Source organism: Zootermopsis nevadensis, unplaced genomic scaffold, assembly GCF_977971745.1.
Source record: "Zootermopsis nevadensis isolate Lab colony 2312 unplaced genomic scaffold, Znev_1.0 Znev_ptg000003l, whole genome shotgun sequence".
Lineage (NCBI taxonomy): Eukaryota > Metazoa > Arthropoda > Insecta > Blattodea > Termopsidae > Zootermopsis > Zootermopsis nevadensis.
In genome coordinates this window covers 1,122,497-1,133,035 of record NW_028259135.1, presented here as the reverse complement: position 1 = coordinate 1,133,035, position 10,539 = coordinate 1,122,497, and the positions used below count along the sequence as shown (strand labels likewise).

General features: G+C 39.7%; 1 long non-coding RNA gene across 1 annotated transcript; it reads right to left on the bottom strand.

Moving 5' to 3' along the window:
• Nucleotides 1–4,577: 4,577 nt before the first annotated feature.
• On the bottom strand, nucleotides 4,578–7,215 carry LOC110840934 (uncharacterized). Its single transcript, XR_015538369.1, has 5 exons — nucleotides 7,156–7,215; nucleotides 6,337–6,475; nucleotides 6,056–6,231; nucleotides 5,177–5,296; nucleotides 4,578–4,710 (listed from the first exon to the last, which is right to left on the bottom strand). It is a non-coding gene; the product is annotated as an uncharacterized LOC110840934 (long non-coding RNA).
• Nucleotides 7,216–10,539: the final 3,324 nt, after the last annotated feature.

Here is a 10,539-nt window from a genome sequence, read left to right as displayed (position 1 = left end):
TTTGTTACAAGTTGAGTGTATGTCATATGTTGTGTGCATGTATGAGAGTGCTATTAGATTGGATTGTTATTGATATGTGAATGTTTTGAGAGTATTTGAGTTAGTTGTGTGTTTTGTTTGTAAGTTACTTGTGGTGTGTATGTTAAAAGTTTGTGTGTTTGTTACAAGTTGAGTGTATGTCATATGTTGTGTGCATGTGTGAGAGTGCTATTAGATTGGATTGTTGTTGATATGTGAATGTTTTGAGAGTGTTTGAGTTAGTTGTGTGTTTTGTTTGTAAGTTACTTGTGGTGTGTATGTTAAATGTTGGTGTGTTTGTTGCAAGTTGAGCGTATGTGATATGTTGTGTGCATGTGTGAGAGTGCTATTAGATTGGATTGTTGTGGATATGTGACTGCATTTATGTTGTTTTTGTATGGGTTTGAGTTAGTTGTGTGTATGCTGTTTGTAGTGTTTATTTATTTATTTACAATTTCCAGAAATGCAATAGTGGATATAGAACACGTCAGAAAGTAAAGTTAGAAGCATAAAAGATATACGTTAAAGAATTACATGCAGAGAAGGAGCATACTAAATACAAAGAATATAAGTATTATTTTTTATTGGAATAGATATGCAGTTAATTTATGTGGCTAAGTTATTGCTTTGAGTCTGATTGTGTATGACTTGAGGCTGCTATTAGATTGGATTGAGGTGACTAAGTTATTGCTTTGAGTCTGATTGTGTATGACTTGAGGCTGCTATTAGATTGGATTGATGTGGCTAAGTTATTGCTTTGAGTCTGATTGTGTATGACTTGAGGCTGCTATTAGATTGGATTTATGTGGCTAAGTGATTGGTTTGTGTCTGATTGTGTATGACTTTGAGGCTGCTATTAGATTGGATTGTTGTGGATGTGTGAATGATTTGAGAGTGTTTGAGTTTAGTTGTGTGTTTTGTTTGTAAGTTACTTGTGGTGTGTATGTTAAATGTTTTTGTGTTTGTTACAAGTTGAACGTATGTGATATGTTGTGTGCATGTGTGAGAGTGCTATTAGATTGGATTGTTGTTGATATGTGAATGTTTTGAGAGTGTTTGAGTTAGTTGTGTGTTTTGTTTGTAAGTTACTTGTGGTGTGTATGTTAAATGTTGGTGTGTTTGTTGCAAGTTGAGCGTATGTGATATGTTGTGTGCATGTGTGAGAGTGCTATTAGATTGGATTGTTGTGGATATGTGACTGCATTTATGTTGTTTTTGTATGGGTATGAGTTAGTTGTGTGTATGCTGTATGTAGTGTTTATTTATTTATTTACAATTTCCAGAAATGCAATAGTGGATATAGAACATGTCAGAATGTCAAGTATAAAAGCATAAAAGATATACGTTAAAGAATTACATGCAGAGTAGCAGCATACTAAATACAAAACAATATAAGTATTATTTTTATTGGAATAGTTATGCAATTAATTTATGTGGCTAAGTTATTGCTTTGAGTCTGATTGTGTATGACTTGAGGCTGCTATTAGATTGGATTGATGTGGCTAAGTTATTGCTTTGAGTCTGATTGTGTATGACTTGAGGCTGCTATTAGATTGGATTGATGTGGCTAAGTTATTGCTTTGAGTCTGATTGTGTATGACTTGAGGCTGCTATTAGATTGGATTGATGTGGCTGAGTAATTGCTTTGAGTGTGATTGTGTATGACTTGAGGCTGCTATTAGATTGGATTGATGTGGCTAAGTTATTGCTTTGAGTCTGATTGTGTATGAATTGAGGCTGCTATTAGATTGGATTTATGTGGCTATGAGGGTTGTTTGAGAGTGATTGTGTATGGCTTTGAGTTAGTTGTGTGTATTTTAAATGTTGTGTGAATGGTATTTGTTGATTGAATGTTATATGTTGTGTGAATGGTATATGTTGTCTGAATGTTATATGTTGTCTGAATGTTATATGTTGTGTGTATACTGTATGTATGAGAGTGCTTTTAGATTGGATTGATGTGGCTATGAGGGTTGTTTGAGAGTGATTGTGTATGGCTTTGAGTTAGTTGTGTGTATTTTAAATGTTGTGTGAATGGTATTTGTTGATTGAATGTTATATGTTGTGTGAATGGTATATGTTGTCTGAATGTTATATGTTGTCTGAATGTTATATGTTGTGTGTATACTGTATGTATGAGAGTGCTTTTAGATTGGATTGATGTGGCTGTATGGCTGCATTTATGTTGTTTCTGTATGTGTTTGAGTTAGTTGTGTGTATGCTGTATGTAGTGTTTATTTATTTATTTATTTACAATTTCCAGAAATGGAATAGTGGATATAGAAGAAGTCAGAAAGTCAAGTATAGAAGCATAAAAGATATACGTTAAAGAATTACATCGAGACAATCAGTGTACTAAATACCAAAGAATATAACTAGAATTTTTTATTTTAATAGTTATCCAATTAAGTACTCATCCACTGTATGCAATGAGTGGGTAATTAAAAAAATGCCTTAATGCAATGTTGAACTTTTTAAGATTATTTGAGGTATTGTTAATCTGTATGGGTAATTTATTGAATATCTTTATACCTGCATAATGAACTCGTTTGTGATAAATAGTTTGATTAGCTTGAGGTAGATTGATACTAGACAGAGACAAAATTTGTATGTTTGATGGAAGAAGAGTTTTGTTTTGTAACAGAATATTAAACATATATTGCGATGCCAACGGTAAAATATGAAATTGTTTGAATATATTTCTACACGAGACTCTATTGCCAGATGCCATCATTGTTCTAATTGCCTTTTTCTGAAGGAGAAAAATAGTGTAACTATGAGATGAATTTTCGCAGATGATGATGATGCCATAGCTAATTGAGGAATGAAAAGAAGCATAATAAATTGACTTTAGTACTGAAGTAGACATTTATGCTTTGATATTTCTAATTACATAGCAAGCGTTGCTGAATTTTAGAATGAGTACTTGAATATGATTCTTGCTAGTTAATGCACCATGAATCTTAATTGCTAAGAATTTAGTACAGAAGATATTATTAATGAATTTATTATTATAAGTTATTGTGTGAGTATCTGACATTTTTCTTTTAGTTTTAAAATGAATATGAATGTTGTTTGAATGTTATATGTTGTTTGAATGTTATTTGTTGATTGAATGTTATTTGTTGATTGAATGTTATATGTTGTTTGAATGTTATATGTTGTTTGAATGTTATATGTTGTGTGAATGTTATATGTTGTTTGAATGCTATATGTTGTCTGAATGGTATATGTTGTCTGAATGGTATATGTTGTCTGAATGTTATATGTTGTTTGAATGTTATATGTTGTGTGAATGGTATATGTTGTGTGAATGTTATATGTGTAGTATATAGGGTGAGTCGAAAATATGTTTACAAACTTCGCGTTCCGGGATCAGAAATAAGGAAGAATGTGCCTATGAACATGCAGCTGCCAATGTTTATTTTTGAAGATAATGGCCAAGAATAATTATCAGTGTTTGAGTTTGCTGCCAAGTATAAAGACAGATTGTCAAAGTTTGCTGCTCCATTCTCCACACATGCCCGATCACTAGATATAGAGTACAGACTGATGTGTTTGTATGTCATGCATTCTGCCTAGGTTTTGCATAGGTGTCTTGATCGTTTCTGGAAGGAGTTTGAGTGTCTTGATAGATGAGAGTCGAGCGGAGTTAGGCCTGATGATTTGTCGCTGAGGTTGTCTGTGAAGTGATGCTGGAAATGTCCTGGGGCTTCGTTGTGGATGAACCGATGTATTCGGCAGGTGTCTCGTTAAGAATCGACTATAGGAAGGTTGTGGAAGGCATGTGTGGAGCAATAAGGAAGCAGCTTTTAAATATAATGATATAAATGGAAGACGTTAGCCACTCTTGTTGGATCTTTGAGTTTTTCATCGTCTGATTGTGGTATAAGTCTAATGTAATTTGTCTCTTTTATAACCGGCACGAATACGAAGTTTGTAAACATACGGCTGACTCACCCTGTATTTTATGTGTAGATAGTATGAATGTGAGTGTGGATGCGCGTTCCTAGGGCGGAAAACTAAGTCCCTGGGCGCGGAAAGGTGAAAGAATGCAAGTGTTTGCAGCGAAATGACGGAGAACTCGGAGTCTCGCAAGCGAAAGACGTGATTTCTACGCACTTATCACGCAAATTCGGCCATACGACGCGCAATACTTGGAAAATATACGCGAAATGAAGCAGGAGAGACGCTGAACGTAGCGCAAGTCGTCCCCGCAGAAAGAGACGGTGTTCTGACGCGAATCGCACACTGATTTACGCAAAGAGAAGAAGACTTGCGGCAAATCGACTGATAGACTATCTGCAGAGCGGTAGCAGTTGACGCGCTCAGAGTACGAGGAGACGGGGCGCAGCACGCGAGTACATCATCTGACGAGGTGCAGTGCGAATGCACAAGTTTGCGCGTGTTAGAGTACGCGTGTGCAGCTCGCGCACATCGCTTATGTACTTTGGCGTCGTATTCGATCGTTACGTCTCGTCTTGTGATTAATTTCTTCATTTAGCTCGTTTAATCTGTCGTAAAGTAAAAAGAAAATTAAAGATCGCAACGAAAATAAAACACGACAAGAGTGCGGCGTCCGGGTACCCCGGAGCGTGTAGACGCAACCGCACGGGTGAAAATGCGATGAAGATCCTCCGCTGAGTTTCAGAACCACGTGAAAACCTCAAATCCGACGGCGATGCCTTTCCCCTGAAACCAGACAGAATGTCCCATAAAATGACAAGAATTTATATGTAGGGTCTGAAGCTCCGTCAGTGGGCGTTATATCATATTAATGGAACATGGAGTCCTTAGTTCTGTGTTCCGGTAACATTTTCGGCGTCTCGTGTTGTATGGCGTAACAGACTTCACGACGTAGGCGGCCATTATCCTCACCGCCGAGAAAAACTTAATTAAATGTCAAGAGGTTATTACAGCTGACCTAGAAGTAGACAACGAATCTCCTTGTTTCAGGCCATTTTGAATTGCAAAATGAGTCAGACCAATGTTTCATAAATTTAACATTTTCAAGTGCTGAAAATATACTCTATTATATTCCTGACGATGACACAATAAATGATTTCAAAGTATGTTTCACGCATTACACAGGTAAAAAATGTATGAGCACTGAAATTTAATCGGAAGGTAATTGAAAATAGTAGTCCAGTGTACTTACCACGAGTCTCGAACTCAGTACTGCCACATTATATCCTGTTGGATGATGTAAGTAGCATCTGGAAGTACCTGGCGGTACATGACGACTACAGGATACGAGCTTACCACATAACACCATATTCTGGAAAACAAGTCACTGGTTTAAAATTCACGTTCAACGCAGGTTCATCGTAGAACGATACTTTGTTCTGATGTCCGCCACTTCTGAACTGCCTCGATCGAGCCAAGGATATTAAAAATGTTTCTCCGTATTTCGTTAAAGAAAGTTTTTCATACGAACAACACGACCTACACTTTCGGAACCTCTAATTCCATCAGCACGTAAACTACGTCTACTCAGTCCAAATCAATACCGACTTCTACGTACTCGAAATTTATTCACGAGAACTGAAGTAAGGACGACCAGTCAGTTTTTGTAAACACTGTAATAAAATGTCTCTGTTTCCATACACGAAGAGAAAGGCTTTGACCAGTTAAACGACTGTCAGCTACACGATGACTGCCGTGTATGTTTACAACAAGACAGGCGGAATAAATTGTGTGCGTGTCTATTACCGGACACGCAACGTCTCTACGATTGTCTGCATTTTCTCCTTTGTCTTCAACACTTCTCAAATGATCTGTAACTTTTCCTTTCTGTTTCCAACTCACGAAAGAACTCGATTCCTTACCGTACGTAGGAGTTTCAAACATTCTTTCATTTTTGACAATATCGGTACCTTCGCGAAATCCCATTCCTCTCGCATCCACGCAGACCAGGCTTTACTCAGACACTACATTGCCGTCGAGACATACTAATTTTTAATTTCCCACAGAACACTGTCTACGAAAGTCATTATAATTTTGAATCAACCTTGAAATAATACATCACCGTACTCACCCGAGTCCATCGCTCGCTGGTGCCTCATCGTTTGAGACGTCTCGAGCCAGACGACGTCACAGAGCAGCGTCCAGGAGCGAGACGTGGAAAAATCTTCTGGTTCAGAGGTTCACGACGGCGATGAAGAATGATGATATCGTAATCACCGTGAATGTGAAGAGGGCTCCGCCAATCACCTCAAAGCAGACATAACGACAAGAATTTATAATTACGTCGCTTCTGTACGTACGGTCGGAAACTCGATCAGTGGGAATTATCTGACAATTTCTCATTGTACTCACCGGAGTCCTTAGTTCGCTACTGCTGTAATATAATTTTCGGGTTGTCGTGTTAGCGACCTCACGATGTAAGCGGCCGTCATCCTCACCGCTCCGTAAACCTCAAGTCTTGAACGAGCGTCTCGTGGTTGTTACCACTGACCTAGGAGACAGAATGCGTGGGCAGTATCACAGAACAATCAAAACGTAAAATAATATCTCAGAATACTTAGTTCAGTGTTGCATCTCGTCTTGTGTGACGTAGACCAAATCACGTTGTATCGATAACAGCACGCAATATAAGTTTTTTTTATTCTCAACGTACTTTCAGAGAAAAATATATAGACGATCTTTTACCACTCCGCGACGTAATTCACCTCTAAAGCCGCCCGACAGAAATGCCGATAAGTCAGGGTTGTTATCTATACGACCAGGTTAAATCTGTATTATTTATGATAAGGTCAAATCCACGAGTCAATTATAATCAATATTACAATTTTCATCGATTTGTGCTTACATTACACGTTCAGTGAGTAGGAAAACAGGTTGAAATCCACACGGAATTAGTCAATAAAAATGTATTATTTTCCCTTCAGATTCAAGGATTAAATTTTCAATGGTACAAGGGTTTAAGTCGAATACAATCTAACTCAACGATTTATGTAATTTCTAGAGAAAACCGGTTAGTATTTTAACTATCACGAATTCGCCTGCATTCTTTGAAGCCTCGTACTACCACCACGAAAGCTTCAACAGCTCTTTGGCTGTCGAATAGATCGAGAATTAAACCAAACACAAGCTGAGACGTAATATCAAAATGGCCGACTGAAGCCCCCAACTTACGTAAAGACTGCGTACACACGCGCTGTACCGGAGCAGGAGAGAGACAACCGGAAAAAACCTCAACTTGTCCGTAGGAAACAAGTTTCGCGGAGCATGCTGGGAAAGGCAAAGATGATAAACTCATCCAACGCGCGTCGGCAGAGATAACTAAGGGGCAGATAAAATTATACGTCCAGTAATAAAACACTAAAAGCGAAAATATTACCAGCAGCGAAAACTCGATGATTTAATCGAATGAAACCAAATCGCGGGACGGAGGGTCAGCCACGGCCTGTGGAGAAGAAAACAAGGCTCGAAAAACGTAAAATAAACGGCAGCGTCCTCTGTGCGGGAACATGGGGACCCACCTCAAGCGCCACCCCGCAAAGAGGGCGCAAGAGGTTATTATCCGCTTTAAGAGATTTGTTTTAATTTCCTAAGACCACTCGGCCGCTGGGGTTGAGCCCCCCTTTCGGAAATATTCCATATCAATTACTGCTCTTTCGCTGCTGGTACAATTTTCTAATTTCGAGTGGTCCTTTCATTAGACCTAATCTTATTAAGCTCTTGCTGTATCCCGTAGACAAGATCTGTTGCCAGGTTGGTTAGTCGAAAGAGTTGGACGACTCGCCTCACCCACAAGGTCTTGTTTTCCGTAGCGTGCAAGCGCAAAGCCAACGAGTTGGACTCGTCCGACTCGGGCGGTTCGTTGGAACCCGCCACCAGGCGCCCGGCGCCCAGGCCATTGTCTGGAGCCGGGTCCGCGCCTCTGCTCGCTCAAGAAACGGCCTGGGCTTCCACTTCCCTTCGTGGGGAGGTTTTTTGGGTTGAGCCGCCCTGGGGTTGGGCCGCCCGCCCTGGGGTTGGGCCGCCCGCCCTGGGGTTGGGCCGCCCGCCCTGGGGTTGGGCCGCCCGCCCTGGGGTTGGGCCGCCCGCCCTGGGGTTGGGCCGCCCGCCCTGGGGTTGGGCCGCCCGCCCTGGGGTTGGGCCGCCCGCCCTGGGGTTGGGCCGCCTGCAGTACTGCGTCTCTGACGAAAGCGGTCTGTGCCTCACACGGTGAGGCATTCGCCGAGGTTGGCATGCATCACTTGGTGAGAGTTTTGAAAAAAATTTCAAAATTTTGGAAAAATCAAAAAACGCTGGAAATTATCTGAAAAGCGCACAAAACCAATAAAATTCGAAATGTCTGAAAAAAAATTTAAAGTGGAATTTTTCAAAAATTTTAGGTTTTATGCGCTTTTTGGACAATTTCCAGCGTTTTTTGATTTTTCGAAAATTTTGAAAAAATTTCGTCGGACTGTGTCTGACGAACGCGGTCTGTGCCTCACACGGTCTCTATAAGTCGAGGTGCGGGATGCAACACGTAAGACAGATACCGAGACGGGCAGGGACACGGTGTGCCACACATCGAGCCCTGCATAGGCCGGTTGTGCAGAAACCGAGGCAATCAGCAATCGGAAAGGATCGAGCCCGAGTCCAGCAGAGACATAGTGAGGCATTCGCCGAGGTTGGCATGCATCCCTTGGTGAGAGTTTTGAAATTTTTTTTAAAATTTTCAAAATTTACGAAAAATCAAAAAACGATGGCAATTGTCTGAAAAGCGCACGAAACCCAAAAATTTTGATTTTTTTTTACAAATTTTTAAATTAGAGTTTTTCAAATTTTTTTGATTTTGTGCGCTTTTTGGACAATTTCCGTCGTTTTTTGATTTTTCGAAAATTTTGAAAAAATTTCAAAATTTTCGAAAAATCAAAAAACGCTGCAAATTGTCTGAAACGCGGACAAATCCCAAAAAAAATTGAAATTTGTGAAAAAAATTTGGAAGTGGAATTTTTCAAATTTTTTTGGTTTTTTGCGCTTTCTGGACAATTTCCAGCGTTTTTTGATTTTTCGCAAATTTTGAAAAAATTTCAAAATTTTCAAAATTTTCGAAAAATCAAAAAACGCTGCAAATTGTCTGAAACGCGGACAAATCTAAAAAATTTTGAAATTTGTGAAAAAAATTTGGAAGTGGAATTTTTCAAAAAATTTTGGTTTTTTGCGCTTTTTGCACAATTTCCAGCGGTTTTTGATTTTTCGAAAATTTTGAAAAAATTTCTTTCAAAATTCACCCCACCTGATGCCATGCAGGACAGATCGCCGTCGGAATGTGTCTCTGACGAACGTGGTCTGTGCCTCACACGGTCTTCTATAAGCCGAGGTGCTGGATGCAACACGTAAGACATACCGAGACGGGCAGGGACAGGGTCGGCCCGACATCGAGCCCTGCATAGGCCGGTTGTGCAGGAACCGAAGCAGTCAGCAATCGGAAAGGATTGAGGCTGAGTCCGGCAGAGACAGGGTGAGGCATTCGCCGAGGTTGGCATGCATCTCTTGGTGAGAGTTTTGGATTTTTTTTTCTAAATTTTCAAAATTTTCGAAAAATCAAAAAACGCAGGAATTGGTCTGAAAAGTGCACAAAACCCAACAATTTTGAAATTTTCGAAAAACTTTGAAAGTGGAATTTTTAAAAAAATTGGTTTTGTGCGCTGTTTGGACAATTTCCAGCGGTTTTTGATTTTTCGAAAATTTTGAAAAAATTCCAAAATTTCGAAATTTTCAAAATTTTCGAAAATCAAAAAAACGCTGGAAATTGTTTGAAAAGCGCACAAAACCCAAAAATTTTGAATTTTTTGAAAACATTTTGAAAGTGGAATTTTTCACAATTTTTTGTTTTGTGCGCTCTTTAGACAATTTCCAGCGTTTTTTGATTTTCCGAAAATTTTTAAAAAACTTGAAAATTTCTTTCAAATTTCACCCCACCTGATGCCATGCAGGACAGATCGCCGTCGGACTGTGTCTGATGTACTGTGTCTCTGACGAACGCGGTCTGTGCCTCACACGGTCTTCTATAAGCCGAGGTGCTCGATGCAACACGTAAGGCAGATTTCGAGACGGGCAGGGACACGGTCGGCAACACATCGAACCCTGCATAGGCCGGTTGTGCAGAAACCGAGGCAGTCAGCAATCGGAGAGAATCGAGGCCGAGTCCGGCAGAGACATAGTGAGGCATTCGCCGAGGTTGGCATGCATTCCTTGGTGAGAGTTTTGAAAAAAAAATTCAAAATTTTGGAAAAATCAAAAACGCTGGAAATTATCTGAAAAGCGCACAAAACCAAAAAATTTCGAAATTTTTGAAAACAATTTTAAAGTGGAATTTTTCAAAAATTTTAGGTTTTATGCGCTTTTTGGACAATTTCCAGCGTTTTTTGATTTTTCGAACATTTTGAAAAAATTTCAAAATTTCTTTCAAATATCACCCCACCTGATGCCTCGCAGGACAGATCGCCGTCGGACTGTGTCTGAAGTACTGTCTCTCTGACGAACGCAGACCGCCTCACACGGTCTCTTACGTGTCGTCTTCTA